Source organism: Monodon monoceros, unplaced genomic scaffold (genome assembly GCF_005190385.1).
Source record: "Monodon monoceros isolate NGI ecotype Baffin Bay Population unplaced genomic scaffold, NGI_Narwhal_1 Super_Scaffold_6, whole genome shotgun sequence".
In the NCBI taxonomy this organism is placed as follows: Eukaryota; Metazoa; Chordata; class Mammalia; order Artiodactyla; family Monodontidae; genus Monodon; species Monodon monoceros.
Window position 1 is genome coordinate 62205595 of NW_021703783.1, and position 27106 is coordinate 62232700.

Sequence of the window (27106 nt, forward strand, 5' to 3'; positions counted from 1 at the left end):
CCTTCCACACTTAACACCATATCCACAGATGTTCCTATTTCAGCAACTATTTCTCTCCTATTTTGCAGTCTCTGAAACAGGATATCATACACTCTAGTCACTTAATAAGTGCTTGCTGTATAAATAAAACCAATTTTCCTATATCTATCACAGAAGCAAAAGAAAACAGTTTTAGTAGCTTTTTCCTAGGGGGGAAAAAAATGACAAATTTGGTGTCAAGAAAAGCACTAAGGACAAAGTACTTTACACCTAAAGTGGAAAAACACTGACAAGTGTTTGGCTGTAGGCTCTAGTTCTGGCTCTGCCACAGATTTTATAGCTGTGAACAAGTAATTTAAACTTTTGGGGCTCTGTCTTTCAAGTGGAGGAGAGAAGCTGGTGGGTTACATATCTCTAAAATTCCCTAACATATTTAACATTCTTATATATCCATGATTCTTCTCTTTGGAACAAGTTACAGGCAATCTGAAGGCAAGATCCCAAAGTGCCCAAACAGTACTTTACACATAGCAAATGGTAAATGAATATATATAAACAACATTCATATAAAGTTTAAGTATATACTGCTTGGGAAAAGAACTGTGTTTTTCAAGGAGCAGTGGTTAAAGGGTAGGAGAGATTTGAGAACCACAGCTATCTAATAACAAGGAACATCAAAATTCTACTGTATTATGAAGTAGTTTATAAAATGTTATTTGAGATAGCTAATGACTCACAGTGGCTTGAAATAAAATTAGATCTATTTATAAGTTTAAGCATTAATTTTCCTTGAGAAAAGATATTAAATTGTATTCTCCTCTCTCTCAACCTCTTTTAATTCCTACAGGCTCCAAAACAGTATTCTGATTTTATCATTGATATAAAAATATAAAACTCTACCTGATAAATGTTTTCTAATACAAATATGATTATTGTTTTTAAAAAATGGAGAAAAACATTAAAACAAGAAATTATAATATATATGGGAAATGCTCACAATATATTAAGTTTTTTAAAAAGGATACAAAAGTTCGCCTAATATGATTCTAATTTTACTTTAAAATCTACACAGAAGACTAGAAGAATATATAAGTTAATAGTCATTATCATTGGTTGTGTGACTATGAATAATTTTTATTCTTTAAATTTTTCTTTATTTTCAAAATGTGTACAATGAATAGGCAGTGTTTACATAAAAAGAAAATCTAAGCCTTGATTCTTAAATGAAAAATATTAAGTCTACTGTATGGATATGGAGAAAAAACTAATTGCTGATAAAAGTGTAAAATTCATATAACCCCTTCAGAAAACCATTTGACAGTATCTACTGAAGTTATATAGAATTGATAAATAAATGGGGTGGGATGTATGTATATATGGGGAGAGTCTACTCATGTAATAGAATCCTATACATCAATGAAAAAAGAACAACAAACAAAAAGAACTAATGCTACCTTCAACAACATGGATAATCCCTGCAGACATAATACATGAACGAAAAAAGTAGACACAAAGGATACAAACTGTAAATTTCCAGGCAAAACTAATCCCTGGTTATAAAGCTCAGAATCCTGGTAAATTTGTGGGGAAATAATAGGAGGGGCACGAGTGAGCTTTTTGGAAGACTGGAAATGTTCCCTACCTTTCTGATTTTTTACATAGGCATACATATATGTAAAAATTCACTGAATTATATGCTGTGTACTTCATTGTATGCAAATTATACCTCATTTAAAAAAAAAGAAAAAGAAAAAAATAGGCTACCATGTATTAAAAGCCTACTGTATATTATCTCCAGTATAAAGCACTTTATCTTTCTCTAAATTGCACATGCTAAAACATGTCTTCCTTTAATTTCTATCCCCTGCCTCCCGAGGCCCCATGTATCAAATGGAATCTCTCTTTTAACTGATAATCTTTAAATACTTTGAGTTCTCCCCACTGCCCAAATTCTCACATATTCTTTTATAGGCTAAGTATCCCTAATTTCTCTGGCTATTCCTCATATTATATATGCTAAAAATTATATATGCTAAGGCCCTAGAAATACAATGAAGGGAAAAGATCACATAGTATAGGAGGCTAGTCCATAAACAACAACGTAAGGGTATAAGAGCAGTGGGTAGAAAGTACTAAAATATCACTGGGAACATAAAGAGATCTTGTGATTAAGACAGTCCATAAAGGAGAATACATTTTTGGAAGTGTAAGTTCCAAAAGTTTTACACTTTTACCAAAGTTTTACACTTTTACCAATAACAGATGATTGTGTGAAGACACTTTTGTCATTTAATCCCAGGTACAGGCAGCTTTGTCAACTTGAACTAAAAACTATCTCAATAAACTAGTTCAAGTACATAAAACATCTGTTTTTATTGAAAAGGGGGCCTAGTTATTTTTCTCAGCAAGTTAGCGCAAGGACAACCTTTGTTCCCCACTCATGTTTAGGAAAAAGTTCAAAAGCCTAATAACAAAGAATTGAATTATAAAGGGGCTACACAAAGTTGGCTCTAAGAAGACAGAGTCCATGCCTTAAAGACAGATTCTGGGTGAGGCACGTGGAGTTGAAAAATCATTAAATTTCATTCCTAGAAGAGATAAAAACAAATGTGTTTAGCAACCATTCAATTCAATTGAGTAAAATCACAATTACAAAATAAACAGCATTTGAAATAAATTCTAACACTGTTATATTCCTTTTCATGAACAGACTCTAGAGCCAGATTGTCTGGGATTAATCTAGTTCTGCCAGTAGGCTGGTTGTTGTTGGGTCTATTATATAACATCCTGTGTGCCACAATTTCCTCTGGAAAATGAGGACAACAATAGTACCTACTTCAAAAGTTTACTATGAGAGGTATATGAATTAATATATAAACCACTTAGAGTAGTATCTGTCAAATAGTAGGTACTATTATGTTTATATCAATACATAATCCAAATGTTCAATCATCCCCATTAAAATTTTTTTCTTTTTCAATTCTCATCTAAAACTTACTATTTCATCCCTTTAAAATTACAAAACAAAGTTAAATGGTGGAGACTTGTCAAATATTCTTTGTAGTACCACTTTTGGTAAAAGTCCTATCTACTAATGATTTCTAAGAGGATGATTAAATTTTAAAAGATGCATTAAGAAAATTTTAGGGATCAAACCTCCTTCCAACAAACTTTTACATATAGAAGTTTTAAATAAGCTCATTCATACAAATTACATACAACACAAGAGAGTAAAACAAAGGAAAAGATTTAGTTGTATAAATGTAATTATACCAACTTAGGTGAAAATATAATTATAGTCAATTAGATGAAATGCTTACAATTTGCACCTAATCATTACTAACACAGTTAATTATTGAAAGGTAAAAGACAAATTAATCTGAATACAGAAGTTCTCTAAAACAATTTCTACTTCCTTGAAACAACTCTTTATGACTCTTAGCAAGGAAAACTCAGTTCTACTCAACTGATAGGAACAGAAATTTGTAGATATACCAGAAAATAGTCCATGCCCTAAGCATTCAGGGTGACACAGATGTCAGTGAGTATGTGTAAAGAGGAAGTAAACTGGAGATGTCCAAACAAGTTTTTGTTCTATTTTAAAGAAAACTTGGACATATCAAAGGAGGAATCACAGGTGTAGTTTATACAAGAAAAATAATGAAGAACTCCGAGCAGCATTCCCATACTAAACAATAAAAAATATCGGAAAAAAAAATCGATAAATACCTTGGTCTTGCATTGAGACTGGCAAATAAATGAGTATGTACAATCTTAGGAGATCATCTATTATATTTAATAATGAAAACAAGTAAGTTCAGCACTGCATTTTAGTTCAATGATTTTTTTTTTGCCTTTCTTATCTTATTTCTTATAAGCAAGTAGGATCTCTAGACATAAAAATAAAGACCTTGCCTTAAAATAAATCATATGTTCAAATGATAAAAATGATTGGAAGAATAAAATTCAAAACACAGATTATACACAATGGCTAAACCATGGGAAATTCTCTATTGGGATTAAGAAAAATTCAGACTTACATAATATATATAGTATCCATAGGAGACACAATGCCTAGCAAGGAGAAGATCCAATTTATCTTTGTGGATTGAATGAACTGGACAAGGCAAAAAGACTATAACAAAAATCTGAAAAAACTCTTTTGAGAAAAAATTTCTAAGGGAAAAGTCATTGGTATCTGTGGGAGACTGGTTCCAGTACTCCCTGCAGATACCAAAATCTGCGGATGCTCAAGTCCCTTATATAAAATGGGGTAGTATTTGATTATAACCTACGTACATCCTCCTGTATACTTTAAATCATCTCTAGATTACTTAAAATACCTAATACAATGTAAATGGTTGTAAATACAATGTAAATGTTATGTAAAGAGTTGAAAGCTTGCGGCAATTTCAACTTTTGCTTTTTGGAACTTTCTGCAATTTTTTTGTGGACTATTTTCAACTCTTGGTTAGTTCAATCCTTGGATGTAGAGGACGGCCAACTATAATCGACACATTGCGTAAACATTCATACTTCATCTAACAAGTACTAAGTATTTGAATGAGAATGCCAAAAACTGGAAACCATAATTATTCCAAGATTAAAACACACCCTTTATCTACGCTTATTACACAGCTGTTATTTCCTTTATTGATAAAGATCTATAAAGTAGTAAGTCAAACCTAGATCTTTAGAGGCCAAAGACTTTTATTTGAGGACTCAGTAAGGGAAGAATATTACTTCTAGAGTTTAGAATCCTTATGGATATAAAAATGTTAAACTTCAGGATCATTCTTTGACAAATAACTTTTATGGACTGCCTACTATATATAAAGCAATGAGCCAGCCACTTTGGTGGATACAAGGACCAGCAGTAGAGAGTATATTCTTTTTGTTTCCTTTATGCACGCTGCCTGTCATATAGCAAGTGCATAATAAATACATGTAAAATGAATCAAAATAAAATGCAAACCTCTCCTTAATGAGCAGGTGTTTATGACCTAGTGTATGTGTACATAAAACTGTACTAAGTACTGTATAAGACATGCTGCCTTTATTACTGTTTCATGTGTTCCAGTCTTTTCTCACTACTGGATTATAATCTCTTAAGAACAGAAATTGTCTTATATATCCCACAATACCTAACAGTGCTACTCAGCAAATTTTTCTTAATGGACTAAAACAATTGATCATGTAGTACTGTTCTCAGGATGCTTATAATCTACTTAGGACAATAAGATAAGCAGATAAAGAAAAATACTAAGCAATTTAAAAGCAACATAGCATCAGTGCTGGGAAAACTGGACAGCGACATGTAAAAGAATGAAATTAGAACACTACTTAACACCATACACAAAAATAAACTCCAAATGGATTAAAGGCCTAAATGTAAGACCAGACACTATAAAACTCTTAGAGGAAAACACAGGAAAAACACTCTTTGACATAAATCATAGCAAGCTCTTTTTTGACCCACCTCCTATAGTGATGAAAATAAAAAAAAAATAAACAAATGGGACCTAATGAAACTTAAAAGCTTTTGCACAGCAAAGGAAACCATAAACAAGACAAAAAGACAACCCTCAGAATGGGAAAAAATATTTGCAAATGAAGCAAGGGACAAAGGATTAATCTCCAAAATATACAAACAGCTCATAGAGCTCAATATCAAAAAAGCAAACCACCCAATCCAAAAATGGGGAGAAGGCCTAAATAGACATTTCACCAAAGAAGACATACACTTGGCCAAGAGGCACACGAAAAGATGCTCAACATCACTGATTACTTTTTAAATTAATTAATTAATTAATTGATTATTTTTGGTTGCGTTGGGTCTTTGTTGCTGTGCACAGGCTTTCTCTAGTTGCAGTGAGTGCGGTGTGCGGGCTTCTCATTGCAGTGGCTTCTCTTGTTGCAGAGCACGGGCTCCAGTAGTTGTGGCATGCGGGCTCAGTAGTTGTGGCTTGTGGGCTCTAGAGCACAGGCTCAGTAACTGTGGCGCACGGGGTTAGTTGCTCCATGGCATGCGGGATCTTCCCGGACCAGGGCTCGAACCCATGTCCAAGGGACATGGGAGGTCCAAGAGGGAGGGGATATAGGTTATACATATAGCTGATTCACTTCATTGTACAGCAGAAACTAACAAAACGTTGTAAAGCAATTTTACTCCAATAAAAAAAAAAATAGTTCACCTCCTAAAAAATAAAAGCAAAATAGCATTAATAAAAGAAAAGTGGGTACTTGAGTAGAGATGAGTTAAAGAAATCTTTTTATACATAATAAATCCTTTGCCAGGTTTCATTACTGTCTGAGCTCTGGAGATAGAAAGCCAGCTACAGGTAGCTGTTTTCCTTGTTGAATTCCTTTATCAGACATGATCACACACTGACCTAGAGGTGTTTAATCAATGAACATATACCAATAAGAAAATAATTTAATTTCAGGGGAAGTAATAAAAGCTTTTACATACTGTTTTATGCAATTCAATTAAATACAACAACAACAACAGGTTAAAAAGGAGTATGTATAATATGATTCAATTCTCTTCATTGATATTCCTTTTCAAGACTCTGGAAGAATACATGTATACCTCATTTTATTGTGCTTCACAGATACTGAATTTTCTTACATTGCAGATACTGCATTTTTTTTTTTTTTTTTTTTTTTACAATCTGAAAGTCTGTGGCAACTCTAGGTCAAGCAAGTCTATCAGTGCAATTTTTACCAACAGCATTTCCTTACTCTGTGTCTCTGTGTCACATTTTGGTAGTTCTCCGAATATTCCAAACTTTTAAATTATTATTATATTTGTTATGATGGTCTGTGATCAGTTATCTTTGATGTTAATATTGCAAAAAGATTATGACTTGCTGAAGGCTCAGATGATTGCATTTTTAGCAATAACGTATTTTCAAATTAAGGTATGTACACTCTTTTAAAGACATAATGCTATTTCACACTTAACAGACTACAATATAGTGTAAATATAACTATTATAGGTACTAGGAAACCCAAGAATTCATGTGACTTGCTGTATTTGGATATTCACTTTACTGCGGTGGCCTGGAACCGAACCTGCAATATCTCCGAGGTATGCCTCTATATGCCAAAATGTTAATTAATAGAAGTCAAAGTCATTGACTTATTTTCCAAAAACCTTAAAGGACATAAAATTCTTATGGTTTTCCAAAACAAAAAAGAAAATCACATAGTTGTTAGCTATCTGTTTCTTGATGAATTTCTTCAGTGCTCAGCAAAATAAGTGGCCAATAAATAGCACAGACTCTTCACTAATTCAATAAATATTTATTAAGTGCCCACTACAGCAAGATACCATGCCAGCTGCTAGGAATACACTGGGGAAGGATATAAACCAGATTTCTATACTCATGAAGCTTACACAGTCCAGCAAGCAAGAAAGATAACTAAACAAACAATAACAAGAGGCATGATAAATACTATGGACTTTACTAGAGAACTTAACCTAGATTTAGGAGAAACAGAGGAGAAATCAGAATATCTGAGAATGGCGTTAAGGAATTTCCACTTTAAAAAGGCTCGCCATCTAAACCGTAAAAACACACTAGATTGAGAACCACTGATATCCCCAGTAACTGAAGCTAGAGAAATAAACAAGGCACAAACAGCATATGTAAAATATGATCAGAAAAGCCTATGTCAAACCTGGAGAGCTATGAGAATTTAATAAAGGGGAGACAAAATAAAGGGGAAGAAAAAATAAAATAAAAATTTTAAATATACATAGGTATGTAAGTAAGAGAAAAATTCAGGTAGAGAAAGCAGTGTGGAAGAAAATGCAACTTGACAGACTAAAGGAAATGCCCCATATTTTGGTGCTACTTAACAACACAAATGAAGAAAACACGAGATCAAAAGGTAAGAAGATAAACCCTATTTAACAAAAAATTGAGCCAATTAAAATAAATTCAGAAATCAAGACACAGTGGTCAAAATTCGTAACAAGTGAATCAAAAATAATGTAAATATTATAAATTCTAACAAGGTAGAAATATTAATACAGTTAACAAAACAAGATTAGGAGAGAGAAGAGCAAAAACGAATGAGTGCTGATTTCCTAATCTTTCCTAATGAGTAGTATGATCTTTCTAAAACTGGAACGTGGTTCATAAAAAATCCTATTGCAATGTATTGATATTATGCATAGCCTGTTTTCTTAATCTTAAAGGAATATTTAAGGAAATACTCTGTAGTTATAAAGAAAATTTATCTAAAATTTAACCATTACTTCAGTATTCAGGTTTTTTTCTTTTGGCAAATTAAAGCAAAACTCAATTTTACACATTTTAATTAAAATAGTATACGTAATATGTCCTTTTAAATAAAAGTATATCAAATAATTTGCACAGAGATTCTAAAATAATGTTTCCTAAATGAATAATGGTTAGTTAATGGATAATCAACATCCACTGAGCAACTATTATTACTTTTTTTTTCCAGCATATAGCACATTTCTTAAAGTTAAAAAAAGAGCCAAACACTTCCTGCAATAAATTCAGTCTAATCAGAAATAAACATATATATAGATAAAATTACAAACAAAAAAACCTCTCTAAAATTCTCCTCATTCCAGTATACAGGGATTATTTCAGTATACCTTTTCTAAAACCTCAAGAATTAAAACTATATGTTAAAAATTGAAATATATATATTTCTATATATTAAAAATATCAAATTCAGGGAAAGGGAGAGGTTTGGGAAGGGAAAGGCAAATTTTTTGATATACCATGACATGAATGGGTGGAAAAAATTAGGGAAAAGGCAATCTAAGCCTTGGAGTTATATTTCTACATCCTTTTCAGAAACGAAAGAGCAAAGATATGTCTAACAAATGTTGAGAACCTGGTAGCTGTTCTGCTATATTCAGACATGCTTTGGCAAAAAATATCAAGGATGAAGTTAAGAATATATGAGTCTCGGTCCTGATGGAAAAAATTGAAAAAAAATCTTATTTGGTTATTTTAACCAAATATTATTTTCCATTTTAGCCTACCAAGCTAGCCTGCATTTCTGGAACCATTAATGGAAGACTTACGGGAGCAGGAGTTAATACTTCCAAGTCACAAAATAAGAGGAGCACCAAATATTCAAATGGAGAGAAGCGAGAAAAAAAAAAGGTGAAGATATAAATGATTTTCAAGTACTCTGCTGAACAGTAAGAAAAGGAGAAATAAACAGTTCCTAGGGAGCAAGGCATAGTAAATAGGAACGAATGAATTAAGTATTTACTAATATAAGTTGAGGAATGTAAAATACCACAAAAATTATTTTAATTTGATGCTTGTGTAAGTAGCCTCTAAAATAGCAATGATTCCTGCCTCATCCTCATCAAGTTTACATCCTTGTGTAAACTCCTCCCCTTCAGTGTGGACCAGACTGAGTAACTTGCTTCTAATAAACGGAATGAGGTAGAAGTAATGGTACATCACTTTTAAGACTAGGCTATTAAAAGATCGTAGATTCCATCTTGGCATGAACCCTCTCTTGCCCTCTCCCAAATTGCTCACGACTTGGGAAAACTCAATTGCAGTGTCAAGAAGCAGTCTTATTAAGAGGCCCATGTGGCAAGGAAGTAAGACCCGCCAATAATGAGCTTTGAAGTGGATCCTTCCCCCCTCCCCCCCCCACCAAGTTAAGCCTTCAGATGACATGAAGTCCCAGCCAATAGCTTGAAGTCAATCGAAGTACCTAGATAAACTACATCCAAATTCCTTAACCATAGAAAATTTGGTAATAAATGTTTGACATTTTAAGTTTAGGGATAATTTGTTATGTGGTGATAAATAACAGCTACATTGCTGGATTATTGATGAATGTAGAAGGCATTTGTATCAGTTTTCATTGCTTCCGTTTGTGTGTATCCAAATATCCTGTTCCCTTCTCTACTTAATCTCTCATCTGTCTTTTCTCCTGTATTTCCACTTCTCTTAAATGTGGTAAGTTATTCCTTCAAGTTATTATCTAAATTTAGACCTATCACTCTAATTCCACAAATTCAAAGCTCTAATCACAATGGACCACGCTCCATTTCTTGAATATGCCAAACAATCTGAAATTATAACTTCAGAATAAATAACAATCACCTGGTAATGTACCAGTACTCAGGCTTGATGAGTAAAAACGTATTTGATATAAAAGAAAATAACCTTCTAACTAACCAGAGCTATCCTAATAAACAATAAAAATTATTACTCTTTCAATATTTATTTTTGAGGATGGAGGGCATATGAATAGCAAGAATTAAAGTCAGCTTTTATACATTCCTTAGCATTGAGGGAAAAGGATATGTATAATTTTCTACTGCATAATTCATTCGTTTGATCATTTTCCCAAGACTGTTATAAAAAGATGCCAGTATTTTACATTTACAGATTATGGAGTTTTGACATTCCTTCAAATGTAAATAACTAGTCAAAAGAGAAAGTAATAAGGCAGAAATAAAAATACGTAAATTTTCAATTTGCCTCCTGAAACAACTGTCAGCATGCAGCCCTTCTGAATGCAATTCATCACAAAAATTTACTGTAGTATTTCCCAAACTGTTTCCATGAAATTACTAAAATGAAAAGGTTAATAAATGGTCTTTAATAAAAGGTTCTTAAAAATAATTAAATTTAGGAAATACTGGATTAAACAGATTTCTTTACTGCAGAACTTGTCAACAAGTCTCTTTTCCCACTGACATCTATTTTTATCACCAAATTTTTTTTTTTTTTTTTTTGCAGTACGCGGGCCTCTCACTGTTGTGGCCTCTCCTGTTGCGGAGCACAGGCTCCGGAAGCGCAGGTTCAGCGGCCATGGCTCACGGGGTCTAGCCGCTCTGCAGCATGTGAGATCTTCCCGGACCGGGGCACGAACCCGTGTCCCCTGCATCGGCAGGTGTACTCTCAACCACCGCGCCACCAGGGAAGCCCCAAACTCTATTTTTATGTCCAAGTTAAAGCAGACAGTCTGGGAACCATTGTTCCATACATACAATGTATCTGTAATATAATAAACAAGTGTACCACTGCGCTGTGAATTCCTAGTCTCTCTCACAGAATGAACTAATTTCATAATTTTACACTATTTTTCACCTCTAACGGAAAAACCTTGTATGCAGATTTTGTGTACCAATAACTGCATGGAATCAAGAAACTTCTGAAAGGTTTTCTGTTGCTGTTGTTTAAACTAAACAATCAATAATTAACATGGCTAACTCAACACATTACAAATGAGATTTTCACCTTTGGGGATGGTTCTTCAGCTACCTAGAAGACGTTGACACACATACGCATCTCTGCCAGAAAGGCAGAAGCTACAAAACTCTGCTAAGACAGATGTGACAAAGGATCTTTAGATAAAACAAAACACAGTGCTAAAAACCCTACAAAGCACGCGCTCATGCTCCATCACGAAAAAAGCAGGCTGGCAGGAGGAAGGGGTTGAGTTCAGTTGCCAAGAAAAGTAACCTGGTAATAAAAATTCAATTCTTTCTGATCATACGAATTAACTAAGGCAGTTTGGGACTTCTCGTGAAGAAGACAAAGGGAACCTACAAGTAATGGCTGAGGCACTGCTAGACCTTATAGGTTGCTCCTCAATTTAGACTTCTTTTAACCATCTTAATCCTTTATTTCTGACACCTTTTCCAGCCTATGTTCATGTAGCTATAATTAAATCATTCTCTTCTTCCATTTTCTGTAACACTGTGAACACACCTCTCCTAACACACTTAGAACACTGTGTGATAATTATCTACCCATATGTACTATTTCTGCATTCATTTTCCTTTCCTTCTGCTTCCACTACTGGGAGTTCTTAAAGGCAAGGACTCCATTATGTATTCAGAGCATAGACTACATTAGGCAGTAATCAAACGTTGAATGGAGGAAACAGTAGGATTTAGCTTCAGTGTAGGACTCAGAAATAGGTTGCTGATTCTTTGTTACCTGTAGATGACTGTATCAGAATTAATTTTTCCATGTCATATCTGACTTACTACAGTGGATAAGTGAAAACACATTTTGCAATCTTCTTATGTTAGGGGGAGTAATACCTTCCCTTTTCCTACACGAAAAATCTATAACTAAGAATTTTAGTATCTACAAAGTATTAAACTATCTTGCAGTTAAAGGTACAATTGAGCGACACAGATCACTCAGAAAAATCACATTCTTCAAAGCAGAAAGATGACTAGAGCTGAATAAGATAATACCAGGATAGAAATAACTTATTGTTTTAGCTGCCCTATGGTGGTGATCACTGCTGCTCCTGAATGTTTACACTTTTTTCACCTGTGTCCCCTAATCAGGTACCAGGAGTTCCAAGGTAGGAAAGACTCCAAACAATTAATAATTTCACTTTCACTTACCCTAACGCCTGCCTTTAGTGAAACTTGCACTTCTTAATTGTACCATATGCAGATATGATCCCTTCCCCTCATCTAAGAGTCAGATAAAATAAACCGTTTTATTTTTAAGTTTCCTTTTAGAAAAATCAAATTATATAACCAGTATCATGTAATGTTTTGTTAAAAATAACATTAGCATTCTAGCATAAAACTACTGCCACAAAAGCAATTCCTTTTTTGTGTAAGACAGACTCCCAATGCACATAAGGTTCCTAGTAATTTAGCTGCTGTGGTAATAAAGGCAGCCAAGAAGAGAGCACTGAAGACAAAGTGAAAGCCAGCTAGTTTTTTTTTCTTTTTCTTTTTCTTTTTTTGGAGTGGTGCCTTGCATTTCACTGAAAGTCTAAAAGCTAAGTCTTGACCATATAAGGCTTTGGGATTCCCATGGATAGAAATGCCTAGGCAACAGTCAAATCTAATAACCTTAAAATACATGAAATACAGGTACTAAACTACCATGAGAGGGTTCTTATTTTTTGCTCTAGTTTCACTTAAATATATTCTTACAGATAATCCCCAAAGTGTTCCTGCAAAACATTATGATCAAATTCACAAAGCTGAAATATATAAAAAGTATATATAACTCACAGAAAATTCCTTAAAAAATAAGCAACTTTTAATGGAAATCCTCCTAAAGTCTGTTACACATTCCTCTTTTTTTTTTTTTTTTCCCGTACGCGGGCCTCTCACTGCTGTGGCCTCTCCCGTTGCGGAGAACAGGCTCCGGACGCGCAGGCTCAGCGGCCATGGCTCACGGGCCCAGCTGCTCTGCGGCACGTGGGATCTTCCCAGACCGGGGCACGAACTCGTGTTCCCTGCATCGGCAGGCGGACTCTCAACCACTGCACCACCAGGGAAGCCCTCCTCTGTCATTTTAAACACATACAAAAAGATGCAATTTCATTTCTCTCCATTAACTCATTACGGTGTCAACTATTAAACTCTTGATGTTACATAACACTGTCCTTCTGGACAGTAGTGTATGCAGCTAAAATGATACCTAACATGCTTTTTGGGAATCGTTTGCTTTTAATAGGTTTTCTACTTTCTATATTGCTTCCATCTGTCACCGCCTGAAACTACATGATAGCATCCTATCTTCATCTTAATTTGTAGCTCTTAATTTGCGAAACATTAAAAAAAAATTGAGCCTAAAATAAGAGTACATAGGGAGATTGGTTCAAGATGGTAGAGTAGAAGGATGTGCAATCACTCCCTCCTGCAAGAGCACTGGCATCACAACTAACTACTGAACAATCATCGACGCTGGAACTCATCAAAAAAGATATCCCACATCCAAAGACAAAGGAGAAGCCACAATGAGATGGTAGGAGGGCCGCAATCGCAATAAAACCAAATCCCATAACCGCTGGGTGGGTGATTCACAAACTGGAGAACAATTATACCACAGATGTCCACTCACTGGAGTGAAGGTTCTGAGCCCCACATCAGGTTTCCCAACCTGGGGGTCTGGCAACGGGAGGAGGAATTCCCAGAGAATCAGACTTTGTGCGCAGCAGGACCCAAGGGGCAGGAGCAGTGACCCCATAGAAGACTGAACCAGACCTACCTGCTAGTGTTGGAGGGTCTCCTGTAGAGGCTGGGGGGGGGGGAGCTGTGGCTCACCATGGGGACAAGGACACTGGCAGCAGAAGTTCTGGGAAGTACTCCTTGGCATGAGCCCTCCAAGAGTCCGCCATTAGCCCCACCAAAGAGCCTGTAGGTGCCAGTGCTGGGTTGCCTACAACCAACAGGGAGGGAACTCAGTTCCACCCATCAGCACACAAGTGGATTAAAGTTTTACTGAGCTATGCCCACCAGAGCAACACCCAGCTCTACTCACCACCAGTCCCTCCCATCAGGAAGCTTGTACAAGCCTCTTACATAGCCTCATCCACCAGAGGGCAGGCAGCAGAAGCAAGAAGAACTACAATCCTGCAGCCTGTGGAACAAAAACCACATTCACAGAAAGACAGACAAGAGGAAAAGGCAGAGGACTATGTACCAGACGAAGGAACAACATAAAACCCCAGAAAAACAACTAAGCAAAGTGAAGATAGGCAAACTTCCAGAAAAAAGAATTAAGAATAATGATAGGGAAGATGATCCATGGCCTCGGAAAAAGAACGTAGGCAAAGATCGAGAAGATACAAGAAATGTTTAACAAAGACCTAGAAGAACAAACGACTAGAAGAATTAAAGAACAAACAGAGATGAACAATACAATAACTGAAATGAAAAATACACTAGAAAGAATCAGTAGCAGAATAACTGAGGCAGAAGAATGGACAAGTGACCTGGAAGACAGAATGGTGGAATTCACTGTCATGGCACAGAATAAAGAAAAAACAATGAAAAGAAATGAAGACAGCCTAAGAGACCTCTGGGACAACATTAAATGCGCCAACATTCGCATTATAGGGGTCCCAGAAAGAGAGCAAAGACAGAAAGGACCCGAGAAAATATCTGAAGAGATTATAGTCAAAAGCTTCCTTAACATGGGAAAGGAAATAGCCACCCAAGTCCAAGAAGTGCAGAGAGTCCCAGGCAGGATAAACCCAAGGAGACACATGCCGAGACACATAGTAATCAAACTGACAAAAATTAAAGACAAAGAAAAATTATTAAAAGCAACAAGGAAAAAACAACAAATAACATACAAGGGAATTCCCATAAAGTTAACAGCTGATTTCTCAGCAGAAACTCTACAAGTCAGGAGGGAGCGGCACGATATATTTAAAGTGATATATTAAAGTGATTTAAAGTGAAAGGGAAGAACCTACAACCAAGATTACTCTACCTGGCAAGGATCTCATTCAGATTCGACAGAGAAAGCAAAAGCTTTACAAACAAGCAAAAGCTAAGAGAAGTCAGCACCACCAAACCAGCTTTACAACAAATGCTAAAGAAACTTCTCTAGGTCGGAAGCAAAAGGAAGAAAAAGGCCCACAAAAACAAACCCAAAACAATTAAGAAAATGGTCATAGGAACATAAATATTGTTAATAACCTTGAATGTAAATGGATTAAATGCCCCAACCAAAAGACACAGACTGGCTGAATGGATACAAAAAAAAGACCCATATATATGCTATCTACAAGAGACCCACTTCAGACCTAGGGACACATACAGACTGAAAGTGAAGGGATGGAAAAAGATACTCCATGCAAATGGAAATTAAAAGAAAGCTGGAGTAGCAATACTTGTATCAGATAAAATAGACTTAAAAAAATAAAGACTGTTACAAGAGATAAGGGGGGCCACTACATAATGATCAAGGGATCAATCCAAGAAGAAGATATAACAAATAAAAATATATATGCACCCAACATAGGAGCACCTCAATACATAAGGCAAATGCTAACAACCATGAAAGGAGAAATCGACAGTAACACAATAATAGTAGGGACTTTAACACCCCACTAACACCAATGGACAGATCATCCAGACAGAAAATTAATAAGGTAGCAGAAGCTTTAAATGACCCAATAGACCAGATAGATTTAATTGCTATTTATAGGACACCACATCCCCAAACACCAGATTGCACTTTCTTCTCAAGCACACAAGGAACATTCTGCAGGACAGATCACATCTTGGGTCAAAACTCAAGCCTTGGTAAATGTAAGAAAACTGAAATCATATCAAGCACCTTTTCCGACCGCAATGCTATGAGATTAGAAATGAATTACAGGGAAAACAATGTAAAAAACACAAACACATGGAGGCTAAACAATACATTACTAAATAACCAAGAGATCACTGAAGAAATCAAAGAGGAAATCAAAACATACATAGAAACAAATGACAACGAAAACACAATCCAAAACCTATGGGATGCACCAAAAGCAGTTCTAAGAGGGAAGTTCATAGCAATACAATCCTACCTCAAGAAACAAGAAAAATCTCAAATAAACAATCTAACGTTACACCTAAGAAAGAAGAACAAAAAAAACCCCCCAAAGTTAGTAGAAGGAAAGAAATCATAAAGATCAGAGCAGAAATAAATGAAATAGAAACAAAGAAAATACTGGCAAAGATCAATAAAACTAAAAGCTGGTTCTTTGAGAAGATAAACAAAATTGATAAACCAATACCCAGACTCATCAAGAAAAAGAGGGAGAGGACTCAAATCAAAAAAATCAGAAATGAAAAATGAGAAGTTACAACGGACACTCCAGAAATACAAAGCATAAGAGACTACTACAAGCAACTCTATGCCAATAAAATGGATAACCTGGAAGAAATGGATAAATTCTTAGAAAGGTATAACCTTCCAAGAACCAGGAAGAAATAGAAAACATGAACACAAGAATGGATTAAATGCCCCAACCAAAAGACACAGAATCACAAGAAATGAAATTGAAACTGTGATTAAAAATCTTCCAACAAACCAAAGTCCAGGACCAGATGGCTTCACAGGTGAATTCTATCAAACATTTAGAGGAGCTAACATCCACCCTTCTCAAACTCTTCCAAAAAACTGCAGAGGAAGGAACACTCCCAGACTCATTCTATGAGGCCACCATCAAGCTGATACAAAGACCAGACAAAAATAGCAGAAAAAAAGAAAATTAAAGAACAATATGACTGATGAATATAGATGCAAAAATCCTCAACAAAATACTAGCAAACAGAATCCAACAGCACATTAAAAGGATCATACCCCATGATCAAGTGGGGTTTATCCCAGAGATGCAAGGATTCTTCAATATACGCAAATCAATCAATGTGATACACCATATTAACAAACTGAAGAATAAAAACCACATGATCATGTCAATAGATGCAGAAAAAGCTTTTGACAAAATTCAACACCCATTTATGATAAAAAGCCTCCAGAAAGCGGGCACAGAGGGAACCTATCTCAACATAATAAAGGCCATATACGACAAACCCACAGCAAACATCATTCTCAATGGTGAAAAACTGAAAGCATTTCCTCTGAGATCCGGAACAAGACAAGGATGTCCACTCTCGCCACTATTATTCAACATAGTTTTGGAAGTCCTAGCCATGGCAATCAGAGAAGAAAAGGAAATAAAAGGAATACAAACTGGAAAAGAAGAAGTAAAACTGTCACCGTTGGCAGATGACATGATACCATACATAGAGAGTCTTAAAGATGCCACCAGAAAACTACTAGAGTTAATCAATGCATTTGGTAAAGTTACAGGATACAAAATTAACACACAGAAATCTCTTGCATTCCTATATACTAACAATGAAAGATCAGAAAGAGAAATTAAGGAAACAATCCCATTCACCACTGCAACAACAAGAATAAAATCCCTAGGAATAAACCTACCTAGGAGGTAAAAGACCTGTACTCAGAAAACTATAAGACACTGATGAAAGAAATCAAATATGACACAAACAGATGGAGAGATATACCATGTTCTTGGATTGGAAGAATCAATATTGTGAAAATGACTATACTACCCAAAGCAATCTACAGATTCAATGCTATCCCTATCAAATTACCAATGGTATTTTTTACAGAACTAGAACAAAAAATCTTTAAAATTGTATGGAGATACAAAAGACCCCGAATAGCCAAAGTAATCTTGAGGGAAAAAAACGGAGCTGGAGGAATCGGACTCCCTGACTTCAGACTATACTGCAAAGCTACATTAATCAAGACAATATGGTACTGGTGCAAAAACAGAAATATAGATCAATGAACAGGACAGAAAGCCCAGAGACAAACCCACACACCTACGGTTAACTAATCTATGACAAAGGAGACAAGGATATACAACGCAAAAAGACAGTCTCTTCAATAAGTGGTGCTGGGAAAACTGGACCACTACATGTAAAATAATGAAATTAGAACACTCCCTAACACCATATACAAAAATAAACTCCAAATGGATTAAAGACCTAAACGTAAGACTGGACACTATAAAACTGTTAGAGGAAAACATAGGAAGAACACTCTTTGACATAAATCACAGCAAGATCTTTTTTGACCCACCTCCTAGACTAATGAAAATAAAAACAAAAATAAACAAATGGGACCTAATGAAATGTAAAAGCTTTTGCACAGGAAAGGAATCTATAAACAAGATGAAAAGACAACCCTCAGAATGGGAGAAACTATTTGCAAATGAATCAATGGACAAAGGATTAATCTCCAAAATATATAAACAGCTCATGCAGCTTAATATTTAAAAAATAAACAACCCAATCAAACAATGGGCAGAGACCTAAATAGACATTCCACCAAAGAAGACATACAGATGGCCAAGAGGCACATGAAAAGCTGCTCAACATCACTAATTATCAGAGAAATGCACATCAAAACTACAATGAGGTATCACCTCACACCAGTCAGAATAGGCATCATCAGAAAATCTATAAACAACAAACGCTGGAGAGGGTGTGGAGAAAAGGGAACCCTATTGCACTGTTGGTGGGAATGTAAATTGATACAGCCACTATGGAGAACAGTATAGAGGTTCCTTAAAAATCTAAAAATAGAATTACCATATGATCCAGCAATCCCACTACTGGGCATATAACCAGAGAAAACTGTAATTCCAAAAGACACATGCACTCCAATGTTCACTGCAGCACTACTTACAATAGCCAGGTCATGGAAGCAAGCTAAATGTCCACTGACAGACAAATGGATAAAGAAGATGTGGTGCATTTATACAATGGAATAGTACTCTGCAATAAAAAGGAACGAAATTGGGTCATTTGTAGAGACATGGATGGACCCAGAAATAGTCATACAGAGTGAAGTAAGTCAGAAAAACAAACATCATATATTAACACATATATGTGGAATCTAGAAAAATGGTACAGATGAACCAGTTTGAAAGGTAGAAATAGAGACACAGATGTAGAGAACAAACATGGACAGCAAGGGGGGAAAGCGGGGTGGGGATGGTGGCGGAAGGATGAATTGGGAGATTGGGATTGGCTTATATACATTAATATGTAAAAAAGAGATAACTAATAAAAACCTGAAGAGAAAAAAAAAAGAGTACATAGAAACTATATGAGGACTTCTAAGTAAAATAAAAATACTTGTGCTTAAGCATGTGCATTCTGCAACATCTGTTCCAGTTCCATGAATAATGCTTACTTTCTAGTTATTGTTTAGGTCATAAAGTTTCCAATATGAGAAAAAAATGATTAGAGAAATTACGCAGAGGACAGACCTAACCAAGTAACATCAAAACTGACAACTGTTGAAAAACGGGGAACTAATATATGTTATTGGCAATGTTTTCCTTGCATAGGGGTGATTAAGAGAACAATCATGTGATGCAACTAGTGCTGATCATTTCAGAGCTCCTGGAAAAAATAGTGACCCTAAGAGAACGAGCAAAGATCCTGAGATAACAGTTCACTTTTACATTACTTATATTTCACTTACAACACTGCATGCTCATGTCTTTAGAATAATAAGATATCGTGATAACTTACTCTGTGATTTTAATTTTCAAGAATTCAAGAGCAAACACAGGGAAAGTAGGAGTTCATTTCACAAAACTTAGTGTGTAAAGCTCAGTGGAGCAGTCATGTCTAATACAGATGGAAATCTTTTTGTTTTTTAAAAAATATATTTATTTATTTATTTTTATTTTTGGCTGCGTTGAGTCTTCGTTGCTGTGCACGCATTTTCTCTAGTTGCAGCGAGCAGGGGCTACTCTTCGTTGTGGTGCATGGGCTTCTCATTGCGGTGGCTTCTCTTGTTGCGGAGCATGGGCTCTAGGCGCACAGGTTCAGTAGTTGTGGCTCACAGGCTCTAGAGAGCAGGCTCAGTAGTTGTGGCACATGGTCTTAGTTGCTCCGTGGCATGTGGGATCTTCCCGGACCAGGGACTGAACCTGCGTCCTCTGCATTGGCAGGCAGATACATAACCACTGCGCCACCAGGGAAGTCCCGGAAAATCTTTTCTGACAGCAATTTCATGTTAACAAGAGAACAGATTATATAAATAAGACATGAAGGTAAACCCCCAAGCTCTGTTTTATCACAATAGTCTTCCTTCTACAGAAAATATCTTTCAGAAGAGCAAAAACAGTTTCTGGACTTTAATACCCTTCACCAGCATGGTTCAGATCTTTTCAATAACTATTGAACATCTATCATTTATTGTGATACAACATGCTGGGCATACAAAGATGAATCATGATTGATACAGATCCATATGAAATACACGGTTTTAATTGGGAGCCAAATAGGAAATACTTTAACATGGCAAGTACCTTACTTTGTAGGAGCTGAGAAGATAGGAAGAGAGCCTAGAGAGAGAGGAGTCAGAGCTTCTAGGAGTATGTGTCTTTAAGAATATAGAAATGGTGAAGGCTAAAACAATATTCCTAAAAAGTAGGGAGTAGAATATCAGATAGAGAGCGTGTGGTATTGCGGAAGGACCATAAAGTGCAAGAGATGATAGGTGATGAGGCAGAATTAAGTGGAGATAAGAGGGGGAGATGGGCTTCCCTGGTGGCACAGTGGTTGAGAGTCCGCCTGCCGATGCAGGGGTCACGGGTTCGTGCCCCGGTCCAGGAAGATCCCACGAGCGGCAGAGTGGCTGGGCCCGTGAGCCATGGCCGCTGAGCCTGCAAGTCCGGAGCCTGTGCTCCGCAACAGGGGAGGCCACAACAGTGAGAGGCCCGCATACCACCAAAAAAAAAAAAAAAAAAAAAAGGGGCAGACTGTGGCTGGCCTTGCAGATCAGGCTAAGGAGACTAAATGTATTCTGTACAACAAACAATATGTGTCCAATATGAGTAATATAAAGGGATTCCTCGAAAAGGAAAAAATAATTCCCACAAACTTCCCTAAAATTAACTGAAATTATTTTTATTATGTTATTTAAATAGCTACTAACATAAACTTAGGCCGTTATACATGCCTTAGTATATACGTAAATCTAAACAAATTTATAAATTTTCTCATGACTTTTTTCTTTAGTTTGTAAAGGGGTCTGTGATGTCAACTGGCTGGGAATTTACCCCCATCCAATTGCAAACATGACATTTTCACTAAATCCATCTTGGTCTCTCCTCATTTGTTGCTGACAGTTAAATCTGTTATATTTGGCACCAACACCAACGCAAATGCAAATGTCTTCAACTGAAGCTAAGAAGCAGTATTCAGTTGTAAAATTCAACTGAAGCTAAGAAGCAGTATTCAGTTGTAAAATTCAACTGAAACTAAGAAGCAGTATTCATGGGTAGCTAGAAATACCCATCTTCCTGGCTACCCATGATCATATATTTTAGATTATCTTCACAATGAAAACTCAAGAATTTAGACATTCTTATTGAGATAGTGATTAAGAGAAAAAGCATCTTAAGAATGCCTCCTAAATTTCTGGCTTATGTGATTAGATGGAAGACAATGCCACCATTTCCAAATGTGTCACCTCTACGATCTTAGAATTCTGAAATTCCCAGAGAAGAATATGGTGTCCCATTCTACATCTTCCTCCCTCTTTGGACTGAATCTCTTCTTTTTTGGTGCTCATTGTGAATTCCTGATTCTTGACCCCTTCCAATTCTCCCCAGTCCACCATTCACAGGCTTTACTTGCCTACTCTATTTCAACTATTCATTCAGCACCCCAGAATTTCTTGCCAATCTTTAGGGCTGAGTAGTATCATCCATTTGCTCTCTGTGCTCTTACAAAGATGCTGTCAAGCAATGCTAGAAATATTATGAAACCATATTAATTTGGTCCATTATAACATCACTCTAACCTCACTATTATTCTACCCTCCTTCTCTTTTCCCTGAATTCCTATCACATTGTATTTACCACTCCAAATCCCCTCCAGTCTCCTTATATTAAATCCTACTGCTCCACAACGCCACCTGAGATAAATACCCAATAGCTATACTTTTACACTATAAAGAAAACTGAAATGGTCAATGGCAATCTTCTAAGATCTCACTGTTCCCACATTAAAAGTTCTTACATCTCCCTTCTTTTTTCTCTTTTTGGTTTGGGAGAAGAAATGTCCCACCATTCCGAAACTAATTCCTAATGACTTATTACACAAATGCCTTCTACTTTTCTATATTTATGCTTCAATATTTTACCCTATGCATCAGCCAACCTGAACTACTCACTAGTTCAATTCTTATCCTGGCATCTCTTGTAATGTTGCTCCCTCCTCCTATAATGCTTTCCCTATACCTCTGCCTAGACCACACCCCCGCCCCAACAAAAATTCTTTCCATTCCTCTACATCCTGAAAACTACATAAAACACAAAAATATTTATCGACACTACCTTCCATGTATAGTATTTCCCGCTTTTCCTTTACATTTTATTATAAAAATGTTCAAACATATAGCAAAGTTGAAAGACTTTTACTGTGAATACCTATGTATCCATCATCTAGAATATATTATTAACATGTTATTACTTGCTTGGCATATATAGCTATCTACCCTTTATCCATCATTCCTTTATCCATCCATTAATCCAGCTACTTTAAAAAGTACCAAAAAAGTAAGGCTGTAGAAATTAGTATAGATAATTAGTAATATCTCCCTAAATACTTCAGCATGTGTATCATTAATTAGAGTTCAATATTTGTTTAGTTTTCTTTTGATGCAAAACTTACATACTATGAAATGCAAGGAACTTAAATGTACATTCACTGTGTTTTAACTAATGCATAAACCTGTGTAACCCAAACCTCTATCAATATTTAGAACCTACCATCACTACAGAAAGTTCCTTCACGTCGCTTTCTACTCAACTCCCACACCCCCATCATAAAAGCAACCACTACTGTTTTTTTTCCACCATAAATAAGATGTGGCTATTTAAAAATTTCATGTAAGTGGAATTCTAGAGTATACCTTATTATGTGAAAGCCTTTCTGTAAGCAAGATGTTCATGAGATTCATTCATATAGCTGTAGGTATCAGTGGTTTGTCCTTTTAATTGCTGAGTGGCTATTTCCTTGTATGGCGATATCATTATTTATCCATTCCTCTACTGATGAACAGCTGGGCTGTTTCCAGTTTTCAACTATTAAGAATAAAGCTGTTATGAACATTCTGGTATGAGTCTTTTCAGAACATATGATTTCATTTCTCTTAGGCAAACACTAGGAACAGAATTTCTGGGCAGACGTATATTTACTTTTATAAGAAATTGACGAACATTTCCCCAAAGTAACTGTACTAATTTATATCTCCACCAATAATGAGTTCCCATTGCTCTGCATTCTCACCAACATTTGATGATGTGTTTTGTTTTGTTTTCATTTAGCCACTGATTGGTGTAACATTCCCCCTTTCTGAAAATAACTGGCAATGTGTTTGCACCTCTCCTCTTATCCTGTGCGGAATTAGTTATATTTGCACTTGATTTGCCCCTATTAGACTATATACACGTCTTGAAGTTACAAATTGTTAGTCCCCTTTCCCCCTACAATGTTTATAGCAGAGTGCTTTGCACATGCCAAAACAATAAATGTCAGTTTAATTTAACTGATTATTAAAATTTATTTGTCCTCCCCATTCTGGATAAGCAACGGTGAAAACAAAATCTAAAAGGCACATATGTGATGAGGCTACACACAATCAAGGGTTGGTAACAATCTTCCAATTTTATCGTAGTCCTCTGCTAAAATACGAAACAACCCTAAAACCATTTATTATGCTGTTTTTCCTATAATAGTGTCATATCTAGACACATACATATAAAAACATACAGAAACAGAACATAAGCTCCATGTAAACTCCACAAGCAAAGGAATTTTTGCCTGCTTTGTTCATTGATGTATCCTAGTGTATAGAATAGTGCCTACCAGGTAATAGGCACACAAATATTTGTTGAATAAATACACATACATGTTTCTACAAATGTGCCTTTAAATCAAGAGCAATGAACTTAAAACAATGAACAACAAAGCTTCTTACAGTTATAGCTTTAACAGCTTTAAACCCTAATACCCATGAATATATCCTTTTATAAATAGTTAAGTTTCTGTCTGGGATTTTAAAATATTTTCCAAAGTGAATCTTCACACAATCTGGAATGGTAATTATCTTTAACTTAAGTATACAAGTTAGGGAAGCATACACACTGAATTTTACAGAAAGAAGGTGGCTCCTGAATAGCCTCCGCAGATGTACCAAATCAAGCCGGCAATCAATGATATAGTATAGCATTGTTCACTTACTAAAAATCTTAATTTAACTATCCAACCTGTATACCTATGCACCAAATAAATTAGGGAGAGCAATTTCATAATGTCCACTTCTATTCAAAGCCCGAAGATGAAGTCTTTGAAATTGGTCATTGTGAAGACAATTCTTCATACCATTAAACATTTCCTGAATATCTAGCGATCAGTATTCTATGTACTATGCTAGGTGCTCACTACAAAGACAAAATTAAGGAACTTATATTTTAGTGGAATAGGCAGTCAAGTAAATAAACAATTACAGAACTGTTACAGAAATATGCAAGAGTTCAAGGACAACACTCAAGACGGCTCTAGATTGGGAACAAGTTAGGATAAGCTTCTTGGCAGAAGTAGCTGCTTGAGATACCTAATCACATGAACCAGAAAAATAGAGGTCATCTTCTGAAGTGAAAACTCACTAGTAATCATGCTCAAGAGTCAGTTTTCTCTACAGCAATTGATCCTGTTCAGGAGGGTTCCTATAGTTTTTGAAGAACAGTTGAAAGCTATTTGGATTGTTGACATGACAGATGAAGGGCATTTGATTTGTTCTCAGTTCTTAATGATTATAAATAAAGTCATTATAAAATCTGCATACAAGTTTTTGTGTGACCAAATGTTTTCACTTCTCTTGCAGAGGCAAAAAACTTGCTTTAACTTGCTCCTCACTTTTTGGAGTCATTACAAGAAAAAAAAAAAAAACCAGACAGTTCTTGGTGTACTCTGATGCTTTTGCAAAAATGTTCCTATAAAAGGGTTTCATCTTCAAGGAATTCATGGAAAAGACTCTGACAAGTACAGATTTCTGGTAACTGACTATACTGATGAACTGAATGAATAAGCATTTTCAGAACTCTAATGGAAAACTGATGAATTCATAAAAGTGCTAACAAAAGATCAAGATAAAAAAAAATTAATTACATGGGACTGAGTGAACTGATGAGGATGATTATAATTTTTGTAACTTTGTTTGAATAATAATAATAAAAAATCCCACAAGGACTCAGAGGCAAAAAATATACAAATCAATTTTCACTGCAAAGTAAAGGAGCTGTTACAGTGGAGGATTACTGGACTGAATGTCAATATTATGACATAGTATGAGTGTGTTTCATGTTTGGTAATAGCAATCATTGTTGCTTTTGTTGTGGTCACCCATTTACAATGCTTGGTGTCAGTTTAATCTCTTGTAAAAATAAAATACAGTGTGTGTGTGTGTGTGTATGTGTGTGTGAAAAAAAAAAAGAAATACTTCTATTTCACCATAAGAACAATGTTTGATAAAGTTTTTCGTGGCTATTAAGAAGGTCCCTTCTGGGCTTCCCTGGTGGTGCAGTGGTTGAGAGTCCGCCTGCCAATGCAGGGGGCACGGGTCTGTGCCCCGGTCCGGGAAGCCCATTAGCTATGGCCGCTGAGCCTCCGCGTCTGGAGCCTGTGCTCCACAACGGAAGAGACCACAACAGTGAGAGGCCTGCGTACCACGCAAAAAAAAAAAAAGAATTTCTATTTGATAAGATTTTTGAAGTACCTAATGCTTTTTTAATCAAAAGATTTATGTCTCTATTTTGTTCATTATGTACTTTTTCTACTTTTTCTTAATGTGATTTATTATGTTGGTAGATATTCTAGTATTGAATTTTCCTTGCCTTTGTGAGATAAATCTTACACGGTTCGTCATGTATTATGATTTTAAACATTATTTGATTCAGTGTGTTAAAAAATTTTTATTCAACATTTTTACATCTCTTTTTATGAATGAGTTTGGCCTGAAATGTTTCCTTCTGTATTATCCTTGTTTGATTTTGGAATCAAAGTTTTGGAAGCCTCATAAGTTGATGAGTTTTATCCTTTTTCTCTTGTTCAAAACCTTTTGAGGGCTTCCCTGGTGGCGCAGTGGTTCAGAAGCTGCCTGCCGGTGCAGGGGACACGGGTTCGAGCCCTGGTATGGGAGGATCCCACATGCCACGGAACAACTAGGCCCGTGAGCTACAACTACTGAGCCTGCGTGTCTGAAGCCTGTGCTCCGCAATAAGAGAGGTCACCACAGTGAGAGGTCCGCGCACCGCGATGAAGGGTGGCCCCCGCTTGCCACAACTAGAGAAAGCCCTCGCACAGAAACGAAAACCCAACACAGCCAAAAAATAAAAAAAATATAAAAGTAAATAAATTTAAAAACAAACAAACAAACAAAAAAAAACCCCAAAACCTTTTGAATAAGATTGAAATTATTTATTCTTGAGGGTTTGGTAGAATATGCCTATAAGACAATCTGCCCCAGGGATTCACCCACCCCCAGAATGGGTTTTAACCACTGATTTAATTACTTTAACAATTAGTGTATATTCTATTTTTCTTGGGTCAGTTTTTATAGGTTTTGCTAAAATATTGTTCATTTTATTTAGACTTTCAATTTTGTGATTATAAAATTTCATCCTCTCTTCTTATCTAATACATACATTTAAGACTAGAAATGTCCCCCTGGAACAGTTTCCAGAACTTTTGATTTGTAGTGTTCTCATT

General features: G+C 35.8%; 1 protein-coding gene and 1 pseudogene across 5 annotated transcripts in view; one reads left to right on the forward strand and one right to left on the reverse strand.

Annotated features, from left to right (window-relative positions):
- PPP1R12A (protein phosphatase 1 regulatory subunit 12A) overlaps positions 1 to 27106 on the reverse strand; it is a 148941-nt gene that overhangs the window by 93054 nt on the left and 28781 nt on the right. Inside the window, exon 1 of one of the 5 annotated variants that reach the window (XM_029205990.1) lies at positions 2511 to 2526. The exons of the other annotated variants lie outside the window; for them this stretch is intronic. The gene's annotated coding sequence lies outside the window, so the exon portion shown is untranslated. Of the gene's footprint in view, positions 1 to 2510; positions 2527 to 27106 lie in introns of those variants that run through there. 5 annotated transcript variants of the gene reach the window in all.
- Positions 7797 to 27106, forward strand: part of LOC114885397 — a 32636-nt pseudogene continuing 13326 nt past the window's right edge.